This window comes from Mytilus galloprovincialis, chromosome 10 (genome assembly GCF_965363235.1).
Source record: "Mytilus galloprovincialis chromosome 10, xbMytGall1.hap1.1, whole genome shotgun sequence".
NCBI lineage: Eukaryota > Metazoa > Mollusca > Bivalvia > Mytilida > Mytilidae > Mytilus > Mytilus galloprovincialis.
The window spans coordinates 17,281,370-17,308,133 of record NC_134847.1 but is presented as its reverse complement, the minus strand read 5'-3'; the positions used below and the strand labels follow the sequence as shown (position 1 = coordinate 17,308,133).

The following is a 26,764-nucleotide window of genomic DNA, read 5'->3' as shown; positions in this document are numbered from 1 at the left end:
TGGGATTTTTATTATCCCATGGGATTTTTAATATCCCATGGGACAAAATAAAATCCTATGGGATTAAAATTATAAATATATATATATAAATATAAAGTTATGTGTATGTTACAATGAATGCTGTTTGGTAGTAAAATGTTTTAAATGTATACGAGTTTTTTATATTTTTTTATATATACATATATATAAAAAAAAAACATGTTTTTTATTTGTTTATATGACAATAAAGATTATTCTTATTTTGGAATGTATAATAATAATATTTTACAGTCAAAGAATAAAGTCCTTTAACTGAAACAAAATGATGAAATTTCTAAATAAAAGAAAAAAATATTGTTTTGAAATCTTTGTCTTGTTTATTCTATTATGAAAAATAGAACTGAAAAAATATTTCATATTCTGACTGAATAGTTAACTCTTTTCATGAGGTAAGATTTTCTTTGTTATAGGTTCATTGCAATACTTGTATAGGCAAACAATTTGAATTATATATACCTTTGTGGTGTACATAATAGTATGCTTATATTTGCAAATTTATAATATAAACACTTTTTGTTAAAGTTTTTGCTTTCTTTATTCACAACTTGCTATGTACAATTATTCAGTCCACTATATAAGAGTGAAGTCAATAAATAATTTCATTCACTAGAATATTCCTGCAATTCTTAGACAAGACATTTTTTCAATCTGTTCTTCAAAGATCTTCCTCTGTACATCTTTATTGAATGGAGAGATTCAAATGAGAAGACAAAGCAAGTTTATTTGGACAACAACATTCTAATATCTTGTTCATTCGTTCCATCTTTCAATTGATAATTACATTGTTGTATTTATATGATCAAGTTCTTGTGCATCAATGATCGTGATGATATGACTCCTTTTTGTTTATAGTCATCATGTTGAAATTTCCTCTTTCAAATAAATGTAGGAAAAAACATGTTCCATTTCAAATTAATAAAAAAGTCGCACTATGGAGAAAAATATCAGCTTTAAGTTTTCCGTTCAGTATTGATCTGTGAATGATGACCATGAAAATCGAGATGTCTGACCTACAAATATACAAACTCAAAAATTATCAGTGAAGAGATCAATAAAATGGCTATTTTATCATGTTTATGATTAATATGATAAACTTTAATTTTATAAATATTCAAGTACTAAATTACAGAAATCGCTTAAATTTTATAATAGTTTAGTTAAAGTACAGCTTATTTAAAATTATAATAAAAAAATATAGGCCACCGATGAGTTAAATAAGATATTACATTTCTAATGCCAAAAAATGGCATTTTTGCACCAAAGGGAGATAATTTGGAGCTTTTTCAATGATATATGCATTTTAAAAGTCATCTGGGGCCAAACCGAATTGATTGTTTTGAATGATTTGGTGTACCATATGATAAAGTTATAAATAAAATGAGTTATGAAAAAAAAATATTAAACATTTTTCTGAAATTGTTATACCCTAGAGCCTCCTTAAATGTCATTTGATCTCTATTGGAGAAATGTCTCATTGGAAATCAGACTACTAAGTGTTTCTTATTTTTATATCAACCCAGCCATATTATACCTGTCTAATATCAGGAGCTTGTACATAGTTCAGTGGTTGATGTTGGTTCATATCCGTCATTTTTATTTTTCATAATTTTTTGTTTTTATAAATTAGTCTGGTATATTTGACGTTTGAATTGATGCTCTGTTTTAAATTTGGTTAGTGTTGACTTTTATAGATTACTATAACATGTATAAGGTATGGGTTTTCTCATTACTTACAGGTCATCAATGGCCTCTAATAAGAAATTACAATGCTTACATCCACTAAATTGAACTCTGATGGATAGTTTTCTCTTTCATCATACCACATCTTATTTTAATAAATATTTAATCATTATTCAAGGAAAAAAACTTTTATAACAGTGGACTTACCATTTAGGCTTTGTTGACCTCTGTAAATCTTATTTTGTTGCTAATTTCTTCTGTTTATAGTTTCCCCTTTATCTTTCAAGTTCTTGCCCTACACATAAAAGGGTAAACATCATTTAATGACAAAAATAACTACTACATGTATTACATAATTAGTAGGCAACTGAAAATTTTGTCTTATTTGTATATAACATCAACTTACTCATCATTCTTGCTGTTCAATATCATGAATATTACCATTATTCTATGAATATGAGGTCACAGTAAAATTAACCTTGGTAGGCAGACATCTTTTTTTATATGATACCTTGTAGTCATTCCATACAACAAGTAGACCTATGCTTAAAAAATCTAAGGCCAAAATTAAAAATATGTTTGTTTCCCCTCCCCCCACACGGATCAAAAATAAGCGCCCGGGTCAAAAAATATTTTCCACAAAAAAATCGAAATTAATTTTTTCCTGAAAATAATTTGTTTCCATTTTTGGTTAAAAGCAGAAGGATTGATAATCTAAATAAATACACTCAAATTGAGCACAAACAACTGATAAGTGGCCTGGACTGGACAAGTCAAACCATTCATGTGACCATGCTATGACAATCACATCCAGTTAAAAAAAACTAGAGGTTCTCAAGAGCCTGTGTCGCTTACCTGTTAATGTGTTTACTGATGTCGGCCATCTTCGTTGGTAGGCGGGGTCATTAGACACTTTTTTTTTTAAATAGTTACCCTAGTATTATGAATGTGGCCAAGTTTGGTTAAATTTGGCCAAGTAGTTTTAGAAATGATTTTTTATACAAGTTACAAAAATGACGAAAAGTTGTTCAATATTGACTATAAAGGGCAATAACTCCATAAGGGGTCCTCTAATAATTTTGATCATGCTGACTTATTTGTAGATCTTACTTTGCTGAACATTATTGCTGTCTACAGTTTATCTCTATCTATAATAGTATTCAAGATAATAACCAAAAACTGCAAAATTACCTTAAAATCACCAATTTTAGGGCAGCAACCCAACAACAGGTTGTCCAATTCAACTGAAAATTTGTGAGGGGATATATCTTATTCTGATGGACATTTAAATCTTGAAAGATTTGCCCTAAACGTCTTAGTTTCAAAGATATAGAGCAAAACCTGCATTTTACCACTATGTTCTAATTTTAGCCATGTCGGCCATTTTGTTTGGTAGGCTGGGTCCTCGGACACATTTTTTAAACTACAAACCACAATGATAATTGTGGCCAAGTTTGGTTAAATTTGGCAAAGTAGTTTCAGAGAAGAATATTTTTAAAAAAGTTACAAAAAATGATGAAAAGTTGTTAAAAATTGACTATAAAGGGCAATAACTCCTTAAGGGGTCGACTGACAATTTTTGTCATGTTGACTTATTTGTAGGTCTTACTTTGCTGAACATTATTGCTTTTACAGTTTATCTTTATCTATAATAGTATTCAAGATAATAACCAAAAACTGCAAAATTTTCTTAAAATAACCATTTCACAGGCAGCAACCCATCAACAGGTTGTCCGATTCGTCTGAAAATTTCAGGGCAGATAGATCTTGACCTGATCAACAATTTTACCCATGTCAGATTTGCTCTAAATGCTTTGGTTTTTGAGTTATAAGCCAAAAACTGCATTTTACCCCTATGTTCTATTTTTAGCCATGGCGGCCATCTTGGTTGGTTTGACGGGTCACGCCACACATTTTTTAAACTAGATACCCCAAGGATGATTGTGGCCAAGTTTGGTAGAATTTGGCCAAGTAGTTTCAGAGGAGAAGATTTTTGTAAAAGTTTACGGACGACGGACGCAGGACGACAGACGAAGGACGCCAAGTGATGAGAAAAGCTCACTTGACCTTTCAGGTCAGGTGAGCTAAAAAGAACCTGCCTTCCTGGTCTGTTTACCAAGGGTAGACCCGGGGGAGGGGAAACAGACATTCTTTTAAATGTGGCCTGATAAAATGACAAAACCAAAGAAACTTATCATTGACCAAAAAACAATAAAATGCGGTCATGGTTTATATATGAATCTGCTATTCAGACATGCACAACTTACAATTGTTTCATATCTACCAAATATAATCTACCTGTAACTTTAAACATATGATAAACTGACAAAACAATGCAGTGTTTCATTGACCAATGAACCATGAAAATGAGGTCAAGTTCATATAAAATATGACAGACAGCAAAGTGCATCTTACAATTATTTCATTCACTAAATAAAGGGGCCTTATTGCTTACAGTATCCGAAAAATAGACCAAACCACAAAAACTAAATATTTTCAAAGTTCCTTATACCCTGCCAATTTGTTATGATTGTGCCTGTTCCAAGTCAGGATCCGATAATTTTAAAGTGATTGTCGTTTGTTTATGTGTAACATATCTGTTTTCAATTTTTTTGTACATAAATTAGGTTGTTAGTTTTCAACTTTCAACTTGGCTATCATGTGTAAAATCATACAAGTGTTGGGAAAACAGGAAGTTGTCGAGTGATGAATCTGAAAATGCATCACACAGTATAGCTGACTTATTTACGGTAACCCTGAAACCAAATTTCAGAAATCCTTCTATTGTAGTTCCTAAGGAAAATGGGAAAAATATTCATTGGACGGACTGACTGACGCAAGGATGGATGGACAGACAGGGGTAAAACAGTATACCCCCCCTTTTTTAAAGTGGGGGCATAATTTTAATACGGGGCTATAAAAACCCATGCAAGATGTCAAAACAAAAAGAAGTAACCTAATTCTTACTTGTCAGGGGCTATTTCTTTATTGTCGGTTATACATATAACAATACAACATATTAAAGGTCTGTAGAGCTTTTATCCGACATACATATATGACAAGCACAATACATTTGTACATGAAACATAAAGCTCATCACTGAGATAGTAGTCTCAGATAAAGGGAGGCGGGGTCAACCAAACTCCCCTATTCAATCTGAATGTAGGACAGAAAGTCACAGTCAAAGAGTCACACACTGTCACAGGACAAAAAGTCACAATTTAGTTTTGAGATTATTTTTTTTTTAACAAGAAAACACTCTTTTTGTATTTTCTTGAAGTTTTATACATGAACATGATGTAGCAACTTTAAATTAAAATTTATTAAAAACAAATAAATCAGTGCATTAGGTTTGCGCACATTACCATTACATTTGCGCACAAACATGACAAAAATCATTACGTTTGTGTGCAGTTTTGATTACATTTGCACGCATTTTTTAACATGTAAATATAAAAAAAAAGATATAGTATGATTGCCTTTTACAGCTGACTATGCGGTATGGGCTTTACCTCGGGCTTTGCTCATTGTTGAAGGCTGTAGGGTGACCTATGGTTGTTAATGTCTGTGTCATTTTGGTCTCTTGTGGACAGTTGTCTCATTGCCAATCATACCATATCTTCTTTATATTGGCTTATGGTTGAAGGCCGTAAAGACCTCTAGTTGTTAATGTCTGTGTCATTTTGGTCTCTTGTGGACAGTTGTCTCATTGGCAATCATACAACATCTTCTTTTTTATATTATGAACAATTTCCTAAAATTAAAAATGAATATATGTAATAAAAAGAAGATATTTCAAAATCTGTTTTCATTTATATTCAATCAATTGTCAACAAATTGTTTGTGACTTTTTGTCCTATCTACTTTGTTACTTTATGCCTGAGTTTGACATGTGTTTGACTTTTTGTCCTGTGACTTTTTGTCGGAATGTCATGTGACTTTCTGTTCGTTTACCTTCCATCTTAATCAGTGAACTGAATAATTGTTTTTCGCAGAAGTCCGGGGAGTGTTAAAAAATCACATGTGCAAGTTGAGAGTCAACACTTACACAGGGACTACACAATACTTTTTCAGAATGTCAGCAAAAAAGAATCACTGGTGACAGGGGAGTGTAACCGATGAAATGATCCTGAATCAGATAAGATTTTCCCGGTACGTCTAAACACCGCTCAGGAGGACCTCCTGGGTGCACACATGCAGGGCATACAAAGTGCACTCATGGCAGACCCTATATAGTCGCCGTCGTATCTGCACACATGATGGATGTATATATTCGTTACAGATCGTCATACACTTCTCATTTTAGAGTTAAATTTGCAAGCAATCTCTTAAGATTTTAGAGGGCCCTCATGGGGTTTTTGATTATGTGATTACTTGGCCGTTTTTTTAATGATTATTTGATTATTAAGCCAAATATTTCATGATTATTTGATTACCTAGGACTGTATTTTTAGTTTATGATTATTTGATTACTAAAGATAAGCAAATATTTAATGATTATGTGATTATATTGGCAAAAAAATGGTGATTATGTGATTACTAGGACCCCCCCCCCCCCATGAGGGGCCTCATTTTAAAATAATAATGCTACTAAAAATATATTATTTCCCCCAATTTTCGCAATTTTTTCGCCATATAAAATATTTAGGCGACTGTGCTTTTAGTGAATATAAACGATGACGAGGCCTCACGAATAAATATAAATATGAGATATACTGGAACATCGATTAGCATAGATCGAGCAGCAGAGTAAACTTCCACATAAATCTCGAAGTTATTTACGCCGGATAATATAGACTGTGCTCCTGAATAAAGTTGTCAAATACATTAATTTGTGTTTTTTACTTCTACAAGAAATTTGATTCAAATGCTAATTACGCACCATTTGCTGAGCAGAGAATCATTCTAAGCCAGGAACCGTCTATACTAACTGATAACAGTAAGAATAGAAAGTCTCTGTAAAAAGGCAATCAATCCTAACAGAACTTTATTAACTTAATGATACATGTACATCAAGTTCCAGCACCTCACCAAGCACCCTTGCCTTGCATACTGAGATGGCAAACTGGTGTGTGTCAGTATTTTAATATAAAACTGCGTAGGTTCATATCGTAACGTTTGATTCAACGTTTGTTTGGTTATTTTATAAGGATCGTTGTAAAATTATATCTAAATCTTTGTTGAAATACTATTTTAAATTGTTCAATTCTTTCTATTTCATAATTTTGTCAAAGTCTACTTTTTAAAGTTTTAAATTTTACAGAAAAAATTAATATTCCCTTTTGATTTGAAGAAAATCTTTTTGAACTGTCATGACATGGTGTTGCAAAGCTGATTACAGGTAACTATAACATACAGTAATTCAAGTTCCATTACGACAGTGCGTGTATTCTCGGTTGTGTATAACGTATAGTTTTCTAGAAAACATCCTGTCTACGTGTAATACAGATTAATGACATTATACAACATTTCTTTGGTTAATTGTGATAAGGTATCTGTGTCCATTCCCTATTTCAACACCACTAATTTTTCGAAGAAAAAAAATCAAAAAAAAAAATTATATGAAATTAAGAAGAAAAGTAGCAAATATAAACTTCAGTAATTGCGCATTGAGTAAACATAATTTCAATATTGCATGAACAAATCCGTGAGAAAACGTATAGATACATGTATGAATAAAGATGTGTTTAAAAAGACCTATTGGCTTTATTTCACACTAGGACCTAAGATAACTAGAACTAAGCAATGGTTGATCCAGAAATTTTCATAAGTGGGGACTCATTGACTGCCTTAGAGGGGTCACGTCCAGTCATGCTTCCGTGATTCCCTATATAATCTACCATTTGTTTCCCAAGATTTAGGAGGGGGGCTGGTACACACATATATATATAAATATACCTCTGCGGCGGAGCCAGCCATTTGAAAAGGAGGGGGGTCCCAACCCAGGACAAAAGGGGGAGGGGGTGGTTCCAACCATATGTCCCCATTCGAATGCATTAATCGTTCAAAAAAGGGGTGGTTCCAACCCCCGAAACCCTCCCCCTGGATCCGCCACTGATACCCAGTATCACAGGCACTTGTCTAAAAAAAAAATGTCCGTTATACCTTAATATAACACGTGTTATATTAAGGTATATAGGAATTTTTTTTTGAGACAAGTGCCTGTGCCTAGTATGGATCAGTATGCATATAATTAAGAACAGCTTTGAATATATGCATATAAAATAATGGTACGTTTAAAAACCGTTCAGGATCTCCTGGTTGCACACAGGACATTAAGTAACTTAGGACATGTATATAAATAGTAAGAGTTCAGGGTATACATTCGATAACTAACATATTTTATAATTTTGTAATTTTTGTTTTGATAAAATCAGAGACATATAATACATGTATTGAGACATATATAATACATGTGTCTCTGAAAAAAATCAAACCATCTTTAAAGAAGTTATTTCAGTTTGAATCGACTGTCTTTTGCCAGAGACATATATACACAGTGTATATATGTATCTGCTTTTGCATTAGAATTCCAAAACGTTAATGTTATTTTCAAATGCCAAAACCTGCAAGAAAGAAACATATTCGGTGATTTTTACACTAAACGTTTTCGTAATTTGTTTTAAAAATATTAAAAAGTACATGTACATCGTTTTTTCAAGATTTGTATAGTAACTGGTTTAATTAAGTCCCCTTGATGAAATTTAAATTGCGAGACGCTAATTAATAAACTTTGATCTATCTATCGGCATGCGTCGTTATTTGGGATACGTCACGGATGACCGATGGTCATATTCAATACGATATACCAATCATCATTTGAATTTGGTCAATTGATCTTTAATAATTAGGACTAATTGGTGATGGCAGAGAATAAGTCGCTGGTGATGGTTAAAAAAATATAGAAGTAAACTTTGCAAAAAAAAAAGGTTTCATTGGAAAAAAATATGAAAATATATGAATATGCTAAATATTTTTTTTTTCCGAAATAATAATTAAAGACGTTTAGAAATAACAAATTTTCACAGTTGGGAAATTTTCAATTCAAGTTATTTCATTTTGAAAACGTTGAAAAATATAGATCTTATTATATGTACAATGTGGGACTTGTTATAATGAATATTATCGCCAATATCACCATAATTACATAAAGAACAGATACAATATTCTCCTAAAGAGTTTGCCATCTAACAATTCAAAATGAAATGTTGAGTCGAAACTGAGGTACCTAATCTATAAAAAGAATCACTATTTTAGTCGAAATTAAACTGTATATATTCTTTTTTTTCAAAACTCCTGAAATAATTTAACATTATCTATAGAGAGCTTACATATGCAAATCTGTTTAGAAGTATGTGAGCGTCAATAAAATTTGTTTATTAGCCCCCCCTTTTTTTCCTTCTATAAAATTTAATTGTAAACGATTTTCTTTCTTAATTTGTGTTTGCTCATTAACTGGGGTTCATGCTGTCAAAAAACAAAAATGTCTCCTTGTGTAAAAGTTATTGATAAAAAATTTTTTGAAGCTTCCAGAAGAATAACGGTACGTCTAAACACCGCTTGAAGGACCTCCTGATTGCACTCATGACATACGAAGTGCACTCAGGACCCTTTATAGTCATCGCACACAGGATGAATGCATATATTCTTTATACGCTTCTTATTTTAGAGTTAAATTTGGTAGAATTTGAAATCGAACTTAGATAGATATGTTACATTTGTAATTCTTAGAAAATAATAAGGGCACGTGTCACTGATTACACAACTACTGAGCCATGAATTATCCAATCAACAAAATTAATTGGAGTATCTTTATTGTTGTTTTATATATTGTGTTGTTTGTACAGTGTGACCATGCGGGAAGTAATATTGTGACGTTTAGAATGAATATCACGATGTTTTAAGATTTTCGTCTTTTATTAAAATTTCGTTCCATAAATTTTTAAGTTTTATTCTTAATTTTATTATCATGTCCTGGACCAGTAATTAATTCTTTGCACGAGTTTGAAAAGGGAAATAAATGTTCATACTTTAATAAAAGAATTTATATTAATTAAAGTTTTGTATATGGAATCCGTTCTTAACGGTAAAAGCCGTACTTTTCAAACAATCAAACTCATATACATGTAGTTAGATGTTATTTCTCATTTTTATCGAACTTGTCCAGGAATTTTATTTTTGAGTTATACGAATATTTTAAGAAATCCGTTTTTATTAAGTTTTTTTTCTCTAATTAAAGTCGTTTTGTCCAGTTTCACAAGCCTGAAACGAATTTCAATGCGAAAATAAATTCTGAAAATGAAATCGTCTCCGTTTTCGTCTCCGTTTTTTGAAAATTATGATATTTTGGGTATAATTATTTCTAAAAAATATGTAAGTTAGACTGTAGTAGAGGGAAATTATAAAAAAGATGATGTGGTATGATTGCTAATGAGACAACTATCCACAAAAGACCAAAATGACACAAACATTAACAAAGAAAGACTAATACGAAGACAGTTTATTGACACGAAATCCGTTCAAACCACGACTAAGTCTTCGTGCACAGATTTCCGTTAAGGTTAAACTGAATATTGTACATAATTGTCTTCTCTTGTATAATGAGAGAGAGAGAGAGAGAGAGAGAGAGAGAGAGAGAGAGAGAGAGAGAGAGAGAGAGAGAGAGAGAGAGAGAGAGAAAAGAATCACACTGAAAAACAAAAATCGAACTTGTTACAGAAAAAAACGCAACTATAAAATAATTTTCTTTATTCGTGAACTGCAAAACACAACAAATTAATTTACCCGTCATCATGAAAAATAAACTGAAAAAGCACATCGAATGAGATATATATTTTATTTTTTCTATATGCAAATTCATGTGAAAGGTAAAACTGAACTAAACAATACAATTCCTAAAAAACAATAAAGATAATCCAATCAATTTTGTTGATTGGATAATTCATGGCTCAGTAGTTGTGTAATCAGTGACACGTGCCCTCATTATTTTATAAGAATTAACATATCTATCTAAGTTCGATTCAGGCGCGGATCCAGAGGGGGGAGGGGGGTTCCGGGGGGTTGGAACACCCCTTTTTTTGGCCGATCAATGCATTTGAACGGGGACATGTAGCTGAACCCCCCTTTTTTGTCCTGTGTTAGGACCCCCTTTTTAAAATGGCTGGATCCGCCCCTGCGATTTCAACTTCTACCAAAATTTAACTCTAAAATAAGAAGCGTATAACGAATATAAACATCCATCATGTGTGCAGATATGATTACGGTAATGGGTCCTGAGTGCACTTTGTATGTCCTGAGTGCACTCAGGAGGTCCTGAGCGGTTGTTTAGACGTACCCGAAGAATAAATCATTTCCTGAACCTAAAATACATTTATCTGTTATTAAAGAAAATTCGCCTAAAACATTCTCTCATATATTTAAACAATTAATTGTAAAATAATTAATTCAACGTCGGAATTTCTGTCTGTTTACTAATACTTTTCTTGTTCAGTTTAGTTTATACCCATAATAGATGAACGGAAATAAGTACTTTTTTTAAGGAAAATTTACAACTAGATGAACGGAATTAAGTACTTTTTAGGAAAATTTACAACTCAAATTTTCAAAAACAAAATTCTACACTTTTTACCTGGATGTTTTTCTCTGTCTCGAAGCCGCAACCGTTGACCCCGTATCAAACGTAGCGACCAACACCTCACATGACGTATTCTCGATGTTGAGGTATTGACAATATACAATCACATTTATCAATATACAGCAAGTAAGTAATTTGGTGTTGAATGCCAGTAGATCAGAATTTGTTAATTGAACTTTACCTGTTTAAGGGGCACTAGCTGCCAAATTCATGTTCCTCATCGATTTTAATAAAATTCACATAACGGGTATATAGTGTTGAATTGTTTATTAAAATGTTGCGCACAATCTTGGCTGATATGCAAATAAACCATTATATTTCATGACACTGCATGAAAAAGAAATTGACTTATCGCATAATACCAGAACCAGAGACATATATATTGTAATAGTATCTAACATCTCTGCCAGAACTAAAAAATAAACTACCGTAAGTCCACATAAGAGGGTATGGATGTGAATTGACAGAATAGAGAACAAAGGACAAAGAAAAAAAGGAATAAAGAATAGTGAAAGAAAGAGAATAATGGAAAAAAGTGTAAGTTATTAAAAATATAACTAAAAAAAGAAGACAGAAAAAAAGACACCCCTCCGAGACGAGCCTTACATGCAAGGTTAATTTTACGGCGGCTCATTTTATTTTGGCTTAGAAATAAACATAATTGACAAGTTTCCTTCCCCTGCATTCTCGATCCCACATGTAAATAGCACGGTGATTTCAAAAAGACATTGATACGTCATTACAACACTTGCCGTCAGTATTTGAATATATTGATTAAGAAGGTATAGAAGATTAATGCACGCACACTATTATCCACCACTGGCCTAAATAGTTAGTCCGCAAACAACGAGGGTCATAAAAACCCAGCACTTTGAACACAGCCACCGGCATGGTGTGAATCTGAAAGCTTCCCACTATCCATTTCTACCCATAGGCATAGAAAACTTTTGCCTTTCATTTATCAAAAATGAAATATGTTGATATTAATGGTATATAAGAATTATTGGGGAATTCAAACCATTCCTATTGTAAGTGATAATACTAAATTTATATCAGGGTGATTGAAATGAGGAAAAAAAGGGGGGATCAGGAGTTCAGGGCCCCCTGTTTGGGAAAAGAATTGGTTGATTATATATGGAATCACTGAGTCATGGCAGGAGCAGGCCCCTCTTAGGCAGTCGGTGGGCCCCACTTATGAAAAATTCTGGATCCACCACTGTGGTCATGGTGGTCTTCAGTTGTATTATCTTTTTAAAAAAAAATTACACCTGTATAGTGTATATTCTTTAGTGTAAATCAAGGGAAAATACTGTGAACCATCTGCATTGGGGCTTATTAAAAGGTATTTCGGGGGGAAGAAAGAAGGGAGGGTGAGTCCATGGGAGGTAATCCCCACCCCTTTCAATTTTAGAATATGCTATTATCTTGTAAACGGTCCAGATCCCCATTCCTAAACCATATATATTCTTGAATGGGACGATAAAACAAATCAAATGAAATTAAAAGGAGGTCTTTGGGGGTTACCCCACCCTGTTCAATTTGAGAATGTGCTATTATCTTGTGAACGATCCAGATCCCCACCCCTAAACCATATATATTCTTGTCGGGGACTATAAAATTAATAATGAAATAAAATAAAAGTGAAGTCCCACCCCCTCTAGTTTGAAAACTTGTAAACGGTCAAGATCCCCACCCCTAAACCATATTTATATATTCTTGTATAGAACAATAAAACATATCAAAGGAAATATAGGGAGAGTCCATGGGGTTCACCCCCACCCCCACATGTTTGAGAAACTTTTAAATGGTTGAGATCCCCTGTCATCCTGTGGTTAGGTGAAAAAATTTCAGGATCCCTGATCCCCACCCTCAAACCATATATATTCTTGTATGAGACAATAAAACAAATCAAATGAATATAGGACCATCCCCTTTGTCTTGGGTTGGGAACCCCCCCTTTTTAAAATGGCTGGATCCGCCCCGGCATACCATCTAGCTAGCTATAAAGGCTTTAAAAATATGAAATCAAACAAGGAAATTAACAGTGTAGGCAACTGTTTTGAATTTAAAAAAAAGTCTTTTACATAGATATAACAATGTTAAATTTTTTGTGCATTTATTTTTGCTTATCGTATTTTCAATAATGGACAAAATTGCATGATTGAATATTGTAATTTAAAAAAAATCAGCATACATGATATAAAATGGGAAGTGGAAACTGGGAATTAGACAAAGAGACAACAACCGAATCAAAGAGCAGACAACGGCCGAAGGTCACCTGTGGGTCTTCAATGCAGTGAGAAAAATTTGGCACTGGTCTTCAGCTCATAAATATGTATCCGAAATGAAAAAGAGATACAGCTTTCAGTTGTCTTAATAAAAATCTTACAATAAGTTCTGAATATCAGAATATACAGTATTGCAAGATTCTCTCAAAATGTACACATAGAGCTGAAAAACTGTCAGTGACTGTAAAATTAATCATGCTTACATAAAAGTCCATGGAGTCCATCTTAATATGCATACTCTCGTACAAAGGAATATAAGTATGCAATAGACATCAAGTTTTCAAAAATTACGACAAGATCTTAATCAAGTAATAATTTCGGTTTGTTTAAATATTTCGGAGGTTAGTATGACCTCCTCTTTGGTGATGATGTTTTCGTTTTAAAGTTGGGAAAATTGTTTGTACATGTACCAACAAAAATAAAAACACAAAGTCAATCTAGAATTATGTTTTTATCATTTTTTTATGTTTAGGTTGTCAGCAAGATGAAAAGGACAAGTATGCAGTTCAAAATTCAAAATGTGGATAAGTTGAGGTTCTAGGTCTTACCTTTGCAGATTTTCATATTTTGCATGAATGAATTCAAAGGTTATATGATGGACAGCAGAGAAAGAAAAAAACAACTTTTCAATTATCCTGCTCCTGGATAAATGTAAAACATCTTGTTTTTCGGTAAGTTTTATGCTCTGTTTTGAAAGTGTTAGTGCATTCATCTTTCCAGTCTTTCCTCTAAATTGTAAGTTTTTGGTGAGTGTTCACCATGAATTTCAGTAAGTAACTTGTGGATTTACATGTATATACTCAAAATTTAGTACTAATATTAATGGGATTTTAGCATGACATCCTGCCAAATGCTTGTTAATCATGTTTATGTTCCAGAACATACAAGTATAAAAAAATTTGGACTGTACACATACAGTCTGCCCAATTTTAAGAAGTTGGTCAAGTTGATAGAACTATAATGTTTTGGGATATCAAAATCAAAAATATCCCATTTTTACTTTTAATAAAGAAGAAGATTATTGATGTATGTTTAAATGTATATTAAAATGAGACAGCAAGCCAACAACGCAAAAAATAAGGATAAAACATACATATTTTTTTGTATCAATGTTATAATTTCCAATATGTTCAAAGAGTTCAAGGTATTTTTTCATTGAAATAAAACACAAATTGAAATCTGTCTGAACTTCAAAAGCTTAAATAAATATTGTTTCTGTTGTCTGCATTTTGTATAATATATTGCAAATTCTTGTGAATAATGGAATGTTATTATAGTTGTCTAAAGTTTTAACATTGATCTTTATACTGTAAATTCATAAATTATTGCGTGCATTTATTATTGCGATTCTGTAATTTTAGACTTTAATAAATGCGATTTTAAATTTTACGATTTTGAGAAAAATCCTGTTTAATCCATATAAAATATTTCATAATGCGAGTTTAAATTATTGCGTTTACAACTCCGTTGCATTTTTCGCAATAAAAAAAAACTCGCATTAATTCCGAATTTACAGTATATATATATATTATGTATATAACTTGGGAAAATACCCAAATGTTATAAAGAAGAATAAATTAATTGATTGTTATATGGTATTAGAATAGGAAGATGTGGTATATTGCTAATTTGACAACCCTCCATCAGAGACCAAAGGATGTAGGCCGTTAGCAACTGATGACACTGGACAACCTTTAACAATCAGTAAAATCCATACCGCATAGCTATTTTTATTGAAAATCATATTATTGCTACATGTATGAACATGATGAAAACAATTTTGTATAATCCATTACTTTAGATTTTATTGGTTCTTTTTCAGAAGGATTGAAATTCACCACCTAGAATAAATGGAGAAAACATAGAAACAAGACCAGAATAAATTCAAAGACAAAAGTTGGATCAGTTATTATTTTCATCACTCAGTCAATGATTTGAAGTTCTTTTAAATTCCAAAAAATATTGAAACCACAATAATGTCAAAGTTCTGTTCTGAATGTCCAAAAAGTGGACTATACCATCAAACAATGCTGGATGATGAGGGATATTGCGAAAAAAATAGATTTACTTAAATAGCTACTAGTATGTTAAGCCTAACAATAGAGTTTTTATTGATTTCAAATGGCAAATAATTGTGTTTCAAGAAAGTATTCTATAATTCATGAATAAACATATATTGATACTTACATTATCTGCTTTGTTGTTTAAAAGTTTAGTTTTGAACAGTTAAAGAACAATATGCTAAATTAACATTTCCCCAGAAAAAAAGATATTCAATTAAAAAGATTCATCTTATAATAATTTACTACCAAATAGAATACATTGTAACATACACATTACTGTTTATTTATATCTATATATTTACAATTAGAATCCCATAGGATTTTAATTTGTCCCATGGGATATTTAAAATCCCATGGGATAATAAAAATCCCATGGGATTTTTTTTGTCCCATGGGACAACAAATATCCCATGGGACTACAATAATCCCATGGGACAAAAAAAAATCCCATGGGATTTAACCAAAATCCCATGGGATAATGGTAAATCCCATGGGATTTTGCCCTGTCCCATGGGATATTGAAAATCCCATGTTTTTATAATTCAAATTGCAAAATAAATATGAAAGTAACTGTAGAAAACCAATGAAATTATTGAATCCCATGTAATTCTGCACATTTTGGTTGTATACATGATATTGTAGCTCTTGTTTGAGGCGGCGGCGGATTTGCAAATGAGTGTTTTGCAAATTAAAAGTGTCCAGTGTTATAACAAAAATTTCTGTACAAAGGTCTGTGAATTTTCTACAAAAATAGTGATTTTATTTTCAACAAATTCTCTTTTTCTACTAAATACAATAATGAACTATAAATAATAATGCTTTGCAAGAAGTTTCCCCTTGATACATGTATATGTACAAAATTATATCTCTATTATTCATTGTCTGTGCTGTTTTGATACTATTGCAGTTTGCACATTTTCGTAATTGACAGGCCACAGGAGGGGGTGATAAACCATACACGAAAATATAAAATATTGATCTAAGTACTTAATTTGCATCTCTGAACCCCAACCCCGGCTTTTTTTTTAGGAGGGTGTCTAAAAATGGTCGATTACAGACAGCCGAGTACGCATTTTACTTTCCAGGCGTGTTAACGTTGATTGTTAAAGTCCTGAAAACGGATAGATAGAAACAAAAATGTTTGATTTATCTGGCTTTAGATTCAGTTTTTTTAAATATAAATTAAGTCTACATTTTAATATAATAATACTAAGAATTCACAATATAAAAAAATGCAGAAAAAAAATGGAGATGTGAAATATCTTAATAAGGAGTCATTACTACAGAGATGGTGTGTTTGACACACAAAACTTAAAAGCTTAGTGATATTACCAATATTAAAATAAAAATGTATTTTAGTTTGGTAGTTTTTCCATTTACTCATTTTCAATCATAATTAAGGCACATTTGATTTTTTATTCATAAAAATATTTAAATATAGAAAAGTAGGACACATTGTTCACTTCCTCCCCTGTAATTCTTTATCAAAAATATTTATCTATTTTGGAATTTTGAAATGAAAAAGCTACGAAATCTTAGTTTTGTTAATGTTCTCTAGGTTATCTCGTCTTCATTCTCTGACATATTCTCTGACATATTCTAGTCTGCCCTTTCATAAAATAGTGATTTTTTTTAGTGTTCTATCGAATTTTCGAAAAAAATACCTGATAACCGTTCAGACAAAAAAAATATGTTGAAAAAATCTTACAGATACAGCAAGTGATTCTTAATAGCTGTAAGATACATTTTTCTTTTAAAATACAACTTTTAAATCTTACGGGAAACTATTCCAAGCTTAACACTTTCACTGTAACCTCGCTCTAACTTATCCCCCATCCCCCCCAAAAAAACCAAACAAGCAAACCCGCAATACTATTGTCATTCTTATAGTCAGCACTCAATTTTTCACAAACAAATGTGTTTTAAGCTGCTAAAGACATATGATTCAAACGCTCAGAAAGTCCTTTCTTCTATATTTTTGCTCTCCATGTTTATACAAAACCTTTTACATTTTTATTTTATGGGTTATTGTTGAAGGTCGTACAATGACGTATGGTTGTTAACACATACTTTCTTTGGTTTCTTATGGAAATTTGTCCATTGACAACAAACATACAACATCATCTACTTTATATAAGTATTGTATAAATGACAACGTATTTTGGCGATCTTGCAAAATGATCGTAATCCCGAAAATCGTAAACATATTTTCTTATCTTAAAAGGGGGCAAGAAGGGTTCCATTAACAGGCCAATAAATAAAATCACAGTTAATTATAAAAAGAATAAAAAATAGGTTTTTTTTTCTCTCATAATAACAGTAAACAGATTCATAACAATGTCAATTTCAAGAAAGCAGACAACAGTTAATTACTAGTAGTCAATAACAGTACAGCATCAATGATCTTGACTGAATATTTGCCACTTTTAACTAAAATATAAAGGCACAGAACCAGGACATAGAAGCACAGAACCAGGACCGTTTTTCTTATCACCAGCACATCGTCAGGACAATTCCGTTTAACGAACTTGCACGACTTTTGCAATTTTATATTGTTGTAATATACTTTGCATGGTACTTATGACGCATCAGAGAAAAATTAAGCAACAAAACAGTCGTTTTATTGCCGTTCTGATACAATGTAAACAAACCCACCAGCACAGAATCAGGACCCACCAGCACCCGTCAGGACCAAATCACCAGCACAGTACGTTCTCTCGCAGGACAACCATACCCACCGTGAGTTTGCATGTATTCCTTTGTGATTAGGTCAGTTTAAAGGGATCCACTAGTGGTAAGTTAATAGTAATGGTTATGTTGTTGAATTAGTCTTGGCATATCTCATTGCCATGGAGATTATTTGGCCCTTTCCCTTCAGTCATGGTATTTTGACTTTGAAACTTTTGCTAAGTATTCATGTCATAAGTTTGTGATGAGGTCAGTTTATGGCGAACTACTAGTAGTAGGTCAAAGATATTTGTTATGCAGATGATTAGCATTTGCATATCTCATTACCATGGAGATTCTTTGAATCCGCCCCCTAAATTATGGTTTAATGACTTTGAAATTTTTCTTAGTTTACTTATATAAGTTTGTGTTTAGGTTGTTTAAAGGGGACGAATTATGATTAGTCAATGGTTTTTGGTATGCAGTTTTTTTAGCATTGAGATTGTTTTAATGGTTAAATGGTTAATTGAGACGCGTTTCCATCATAAGGAACGCTTAAAGGCAAATATTTGAAACCCAAGGATGTATCAGAACCGAAAAAATTAGCCAAATCCATCTAGGGTCAACTTTGCCTAAGGGAGTTAAAACCTTAGTTTCTTATGATTTCAAAATGTGTAAATGGACAATTTTTTATTGGTATTAATATTGATTTTGTTATCAGTAAATTAAAAGCAAACTAAATACTATTATTATATGCGTATACGCATTCATGGATTTACAATATGCCGATACCTGTATCTCTGCATTTCACAAGATCATGTTTTTCCCTGACTGTTTATGACGTCTTTATACTAAATCCATTAGATGTAAGATGTGTACGGATTGATAATTTCGTCTAAGTTATATGATTTTAATTATTTGTTGTTAATGGGTTTGAATTAGCTGTCAGTAACTGCGAGTACTCTTAGTTCTGTACTAAGTGTATTGTGCTGTTGTGATATACAAGTAACCAGGAACGTCCGCTCTGTGTTTTTGTTAGTTGCATTTTAACTTGGGATATACAAATGAATATATTCCTCTTTGAGATAACGGTATAACTTAACTTTGATTTTACAAGAAATAAATCACGCGATCACAAAATTACACGAGGACAGATTACCAGCTATATATTTTTGTAACTACATCTCATTATAGTTTCAATTCAAATAACGTTATTTATCTACATACGTTTTCTAGTATTGACCCGTGTGTGTGTGTGTTTGTGTGCAAATAATCAAAGATAAGAAAATAATACGAAAAATACAAAATGAAATTGGAACAGAATAAAACCAAAGTTATGATGGAATCGTTCGTAAAAATCAAAGTTGAAATAATTAATTGGAATAAAATACTCGATTTATAAAAGAATGCTTCACACAAGCATGTTGCTACTTATTTTATTTACGATTTTCTATTAAAGCATGGTCGTTAAAATCAATGTAGAACAAGAGTAAACAAGAATTAGTTATGTGATAAAGTTAAAGTATGATGAACTGTCAATAACGATAACGGTTTTTTTTATTAACATAACTTATATACATCGTAATCTAATGCAGAATTTTGTGAATGTTTTTGTTATCTACAGTTGGCGTAAATAAAATCTCCCTTTTTGAAAATATGTTTGTACTTGAAAATGTAAGAGTTACGTTAAAAACAATTACACAATAAAAATGAATTTTACACTGAATAAATGGTACGAAGAATATGTACACCAAGATTATGTATTATTTGTGAAGTTAATACGTCATATTTATCAGCAAGGTTTTGATACCTTCCGATGAACTTTTTTTAGAAAATGGTCGAGAATGATTTTTGACATACCCCTGGAAGTTTAAAGCCGTAAATTTTTTCGTTGACATTTATGTATATTTTGGCAATAAATTTTATCGACAGGTTGAATATTTTTCTATGGTCACCCTTCAACAGCACAGCAGATTTGTTCTTGTACTTTTATGAGTCACATTGTATGACAAATCTTAGTAAAGACCCTCTTGAATTCTATTTAATTGACAAATACAACTACACTTGCAGTTATCTTGATTGTATGTTTCGTTTGATAATCAAGATTTCACTAAATATACATCAGAAATTTACCAAAAGGAACTTATTTTTAACAAAAATCATATATTAACAGCAATAACTGTCCTTTCTTAGATATAGATATTCCACTTTTACAACGAAAAAGATTTTGACACAGAACTTTACGCCAAAAGGGATGAATTTCGTTCAGTATTGTTTATATTCTTTTTTGGACGGTCATGTTTCTTTGGCACCGTATTAAGGTGTTTATATATCACAACGCTTTTGCTATGCCCGTGTCTGCAGCAACGTTTTGAATATCAATGAGCAAAATCTATGTATTACCGGTAAATTATTAAGTCAGTAAAACATTTATTGAAACCTTCAGAAAATTCTTCCAAAGATACGAAGACTGTGTCTGAGAAAACCTACTTCAAACGACATGCACATCCTATATTTTACAGGGATGTTGTTAACTGAGCCCAAAAATTTACATTGATCTCTGTAGTTTACCTTATTGACCAAGAGGATTTTCTTGCAAACATTTTGTTTGGACTTGCATAATTGTATAAGCAATTCTGTTTGTACCTTTAGAAATGTTTGAAATGTTAAACTTGCATAAATTTGTGTGTTTCTTATCAAAATAGTTTGTAAAGGTGCGAATATAAAAAGTGAAAAGCTAAAATTGTACATCTTAATATTTATTTCTGCTAAACGTCTAATGATTTTAACATGATATTTATCTTATTATAAATTATACTTCACCAGATATTCATTCCGACAATTTATGATTCTCCGTAATGATCGAGGCCGTAACACTTAAAAAATCCAAAACAAATACAAACATTGAAGAGCTGATCAAACTAAAAAGGACATAAAGTATACAAAAATCTAGGCATCGAGTAAAGCTAAATCCGGAAATCTAGAGTGTGTTAGGTATGAATTTTCTAGTATCTTTCTGTTCCGACAGCCTAAATATCTCTTTATCATAGAGATCAAACACTTTGTGTGTTCCCCAATATTATTAGAACTGTTTAAATCAAAACCAATTATAGTAACAAACTCTTTTTGACAAAATTTGCAACGATGGACGGCTACGGCTTGATGAAAATATATTTAAAGGCAACAGTAGTATACCGGTCTTCAAAAGTCATAAACCGATTGAGAAAAAACAAATCCGGGTTACAAACTAAAACCGTGGTAAACACTTCAACTATAAGAGGAAAACAAAGGAACAATGTTTTGGAAATCTATAATTTGGACCCATGTTTATATGATTCAACAAAATGGTATAGCAATCAATATTTACTCACATTATGCTAATATATTGTTATTTAATATAAAAAAAGAAGATGTGGTATGATTGCCAATGTGACAAATATCCACAAAAGACCAACATGACACAGACATTAACAATTATAGGTCACCGTACGGCCTTCAACAATGATCAAAGCCCATACCTCATAGTCAGCTATAAAAGGCCCCGATAAGACAATGTAAAACAATTCAAACGAGAAAACTAAGTATATAAGCAAAGATCAATTTGCAGAAAAAGTACAAAAAATGGTTTTTCACACAAGTTTACTTCCCACAAACATCTATAAAAAATGTTTTAGTCATTGGTTGAGAATTGGCTGTCTTTTTATTCCTTATCTAAAATATTTCCTTAAATGACTACTCTAAGATGTGCCAACTCTCACTCGTAATTACTAAAACAAGATATAGTATTTGTAAAATGTAGTATCCGTCTATCTGCACCTGATTGATGAACCTTTATATCGCTTCCAAAAAAAATGCAGTGCCCATGTAATTAGTCACAAGGAGACGATTGGTAGTACGATCGTAATGTAGTGCACAGGGTTCTTCCAATCCATCTTGATTGCCGAGTATTTGTTTTGCGCGGCTTCCGTCTGGTGATATCACGATCACATTGTTAGAACGTTTACAAGCAACAAAAACATTGCCATTTTTGTCCACAGAAATGGCTCGTGGTATTCTCATATTCATCTCGTCTTTGTAAGCCCACTTAACGTTGCCGTGATTATCACAGCATGTGACAGTATTATTACTGTCATTCGTCAAGTAGAACTTGTTCTTGAAGCAACTTATATATGACCAGGTGTTCAAGGAAAATGTGCTTGCAATGACAGTCGTTTGATTGGTTTTTAAATCAACTTTATATATACCATCAGGTTCATATCCAGAAAACACCAATTTTTCGTCAACACACACTAATCCGTACGACCATGATTTGGTATCTATTACTTTTATATTTCTTCGTAAATTAACATCAATAACCTGAAGGCTTGTTTTTCCATTTCGATCGGGCGCACCACAACTTACAGCAACAGTCGCATCGTTGACAACAGTCACATCAAATGCATCACTTTCTTTTAATGGAATTTTGAAACCAAGAATCCCGTTTGCATTCTTGATAACCAATCGCTTTCCTAAATACTCAGTAAATGCCATCCGCCCGTCGGGAATGATGGTGCATCCCGTTATTTTTCTTGATCCGGAATCAAACTTTCTAATCTGCCTAAACTTGATATTGTCGAAAGGTTGGACAACGTTTCCCAATATTTGGGCTTGTCTTGATTTCCGGTTGATAAATTTTGCATTAACTGGTATTGTTTCTACAGTTATTGTCCCAAACATCTTAATATCGGATAAGATATTTTCTATCTTTGTGTCTATCTCCAAAGAGATAGTGAAGTCATCTAATCGTTTGTTCTCAAGCAAAGTGTTCAAATCGTGCTCTTTTTCCATCACTTGTTTTTCAATTTCTCGGATTGCGAAAAAGACTTGGAGTTCCGAAGCATGCTGCTTAATAGTTTGCAAAGAGCTACTGAAATAAGACAATTTTACTTCTACTTCCTGGAGGGTTTTTAGAATGTCTTTTATCTTTTGACCACATTTGGACTCAACGTTTAAGATCTTTTTTATCAGTTTCTGCTCAATGGCATCGAGATGACAATTAACTCTTTCCCTATATTCACGAATTTTTGCAAGAATTTCTTTGGAATGAAGTGTCACCTTACCTAAATTATCTTCCCGACTTTTCCGGATCTGCATAATGTTTGTTTCTAAATCTGAAATACTCTGAGTCAAATCGTGAAACATCTGTGATTTCTTTGAATTTTCGGTAACATTTTCTAGCGGCATTACACTTTCTGCACATTTAGCATGACTTTGAACACATTTATAGCACATAAGACATTCATGTTTTTGACAATAAAGTAAAAAAATTTCATTGTGTTTTTCGCAGTACTGTTTAATATTGGTAATGAAGGAAGGCAGTTTTTCATAATCAGTAATTGTAATAGTTGTATGCCCGCATGTAGCTTTAGATAAATTATGGTGTTCTATGCATTCCGAACAAAGAGCCTCGCCGCAGTCTTGGCACCAGTGTGTAGATTATTGAGAAATATGACGATGGTTACAGATGTCACATATGGAAATTTTTGCAGCCATTTCTTGTTGATAAGTCCTGTCAAAACAAATTTAAAAGACATTTTGGTATTGTTTCCCGTCACCACAATTTTCTGAATATTTACACGAGTTTATTTTATCAAGAGAATCCCAACCCCTAACCATCGATTCAAAACTAAAACAGAGGTAAAATTTGCCAAACATGCAGAATCAAATTATATTCTTAGTTTCGTTATCCACACATCAGTTCCATGTCCAACTGCCGTTAAACAAGAGGTGAAGGGATATTCAAAATATCAAATCGAAATCTGAGTTGAAGCAGTTATTTCTGAATGATTACTTGAGAACCCTTTTGACTATATTGTTTCCATGACGCTCGAAAATAGACAGTTATTCTCAAATTTGCTTATTTAGTATTTCATGTCTATTGTATATTGTTTTCTCTTCGACATATCACACTGACAACACCTATCAGTAAGCCCGAGAGAAAAAAAGACAAATATTGAATATTAAAACCAGATATATGAATATAGTGATTTTATTTTTTAGCCAAATAATAGCAAAGGGGATACACAAATTGTCCCTTTAAAAATCCGATATTTCCATATTTTATGGAACCCCACAGCTGTCTTATGTGGAACTCTGATATTACTTTATGTTGTTTTATTATTACTTAATGATATTTTGTCTTCACTTAATATGGTTTTGACATTACATAATGGTGTTTTAACATAACTCAATATGGAATAGTCATTACTTAATGATATTTCGATATTACACGATATGGTTTCGCATTGACTTGATATAGTTTTGTCATTACTGAATATGGTTTTGTCATTACTCGATGTGGTTTCACCATTATTTAATATGGTTGTGTCATTAGTCAATGTGGTTTTAACATTACTTGATGTGTATGTGACTTAACGTAATGTATTTGTTTCATTACATGATGTGGTTTTGTTATTTTGTAATGATGATTTGTCTATTCTTTATATTGTTTTAACATTACTTAATGATGTTTCCAAATTTGACGATTTTACACCACTTGATGTGTTTGTTTCATTATTTGATGTGGTCTTGTCATTCTTTGATGTGGTCCTGTCATTTTTTGATGTGGTTATCCCATTACTTGATGAGGTAAAACCACGTGACCAATTCGGAAAAACCTGTTCTATTTTTAGATAGATTTCCATGTTGTATGTGCCTTGAATGCGTGTGGCCATCCATCTAATAAGAATTCAAATTAAAGTTCGGGTTACTGTTTGAGTTAGACTTTGAGTTAGTTTTCGAATTCAAGTCATGCTTAGAATTAAAGTTCTAGTTAGCATTGAACTTCGAGTTGGACTTTGAGAGTTTGAGTCACATTTAAAGGCAAATTTCTAGTTACAACTTTGAATTTGAGTCACTTCTTGAGGTAGAGTTTGAGTAGGATTCGAATTTAAGTCTCATTTAGATTAATTAAGATTTCGAGTTGAAATTCGAGCTATTTTATATGTCTTTTTGAGTTCGTAATTAAATTTTCTATCGCGGAACAAGGGTTTTTGCTCGGGCTTCCGAAAAGAGGGCTCCGGGATATGCGTAATTAATAACAATGTTGCAGTATACAAAACGCAACATAGGAGTTGAAATAAAGTTAGATGTGGTATGATTGCCAATGAGACAACTATCCACCAGAGTGTAAATGCAGTGGATTTAAGAAATCATATAATAGGCAACCGTTCAGCCTTCAACACTCCGTATAGTCAACTACAAAAGGCCACCATGCACTATGTGAAAAAAAATCAAACGAAGAAACTAACGGTATATTTTACAAAAAAACAAATATGACACATATGTATACAACGACAACAATTGAATTTCATGCTCCTGACATGGAGCAGTCACATAAAGAAAGTGCACGTGAGACTTAAATTCGAATCCTACTCAAACTCTACCTCAAGAAGTGACTCAAATTCAAAGTTGTAACTAGAAATTTGCCTTTAAATGTGACTCAAACTCAAAGTCCAACTCGAAGTTCAATGCTAACTACAAATTTAGTTCTAAGCATGACTTGAATTCGAAAACTAACTCAAAGTTTAACTCAAACAGTAAACCGAACTTTAATTTGAATTCTAATTAAATGGATGCCCACACGCATTCAAGGGACATTCAGCATGGAAATCTATCTAAAAAAAGAACAGGTTTTTCCGAATTGGTCACGTGGTTTTACCTCATCAAGTAATGGGATAACCACATCAAAAAATGACAGGACCACATCAAAGAATGACAAGACCACATCAAATAATGAAACAAACACATCAAGTGGTGTAAAATCGTCAAATTTGGAAACATCATTAAGTAATGTTAAAACAATAGAAAGAATAGACAAATCATCATTACAAAATAACAAAACCACATCATGTAATGAAACAAATACATTACGTTAAGTCACATACACATCAAGTAATGTTAAAACCACATTGACTAATGACACAACCATATTAAATAATGGTGAAACCACATCGAGTAATGATAAAACCATATTCAGTAATGACAAAACTATATCAAGTCAATGCGAAACCATATCGTGTAATATCGAAATATCATTAAGTAATGACTATTCCATATTGAGTTATGTTAAAACACCATTATGTAATGTCAAAACCATATTAAGTAAAGACAAATTATCATTAAGTAATAATAAAACAACATAAAGTAATATCAGAGTTCCACATAAGACAGCTGTGGCGTTCCATAATATTTCGCCAAGACATTTTTAAATACTTGTATGTCCTTTCTTTATAATGTCAGAGGACAAAAAAACAAGCTAACGGACACAAAACAATTAAATACACAACATCAGTTTAAAACCAAGTAAATAAAGTCAAACAGTACATCATAGTAAGCTGAAAAATATTCCATAC

The 26,764-nt window shown here is 32.1% G+C and overlaps 2 long non-coding RNA genes across 2 annotated transcripts; one reads left to right on the top strand and one right to left on the bottom strand.

Moving 5' to 3' along the window:
- Positions 1-549: 549 nt before the first annotated feature.
- On the bottom strand, positions 550-5,995 carry LOC143049943 (uncharacterized). The gene is made up of 3 exons (XR_012970370.1): positions 5,674-5,995; positions 1,927-2,014; positions 550-1,049 (listed from the first exon to the last, which is right to left on the bottom strand). It is a non-coding gene; the product is annotated as an uncharacterized LOC143049943 (long non-coding RNA).
- Positions 5,996-12,023: 6,028 nt separating this feature from the next.
- On the top strand, positions 12,024-15,829 carry LOC143049942 (uncharacterized). The gene is made up of 3 exons (XR_012970369.1): positions 12,024-12,135; positions 14,114-14,312; positions 15,464-15,829. It is a non-coding gene; the product is annotated as an uncharacterized LOC143049942 (long non-coding RNA).
- The last annotated feature ends 10,935 nt before the right edge of the window (positions 15,830-26,764 follow it).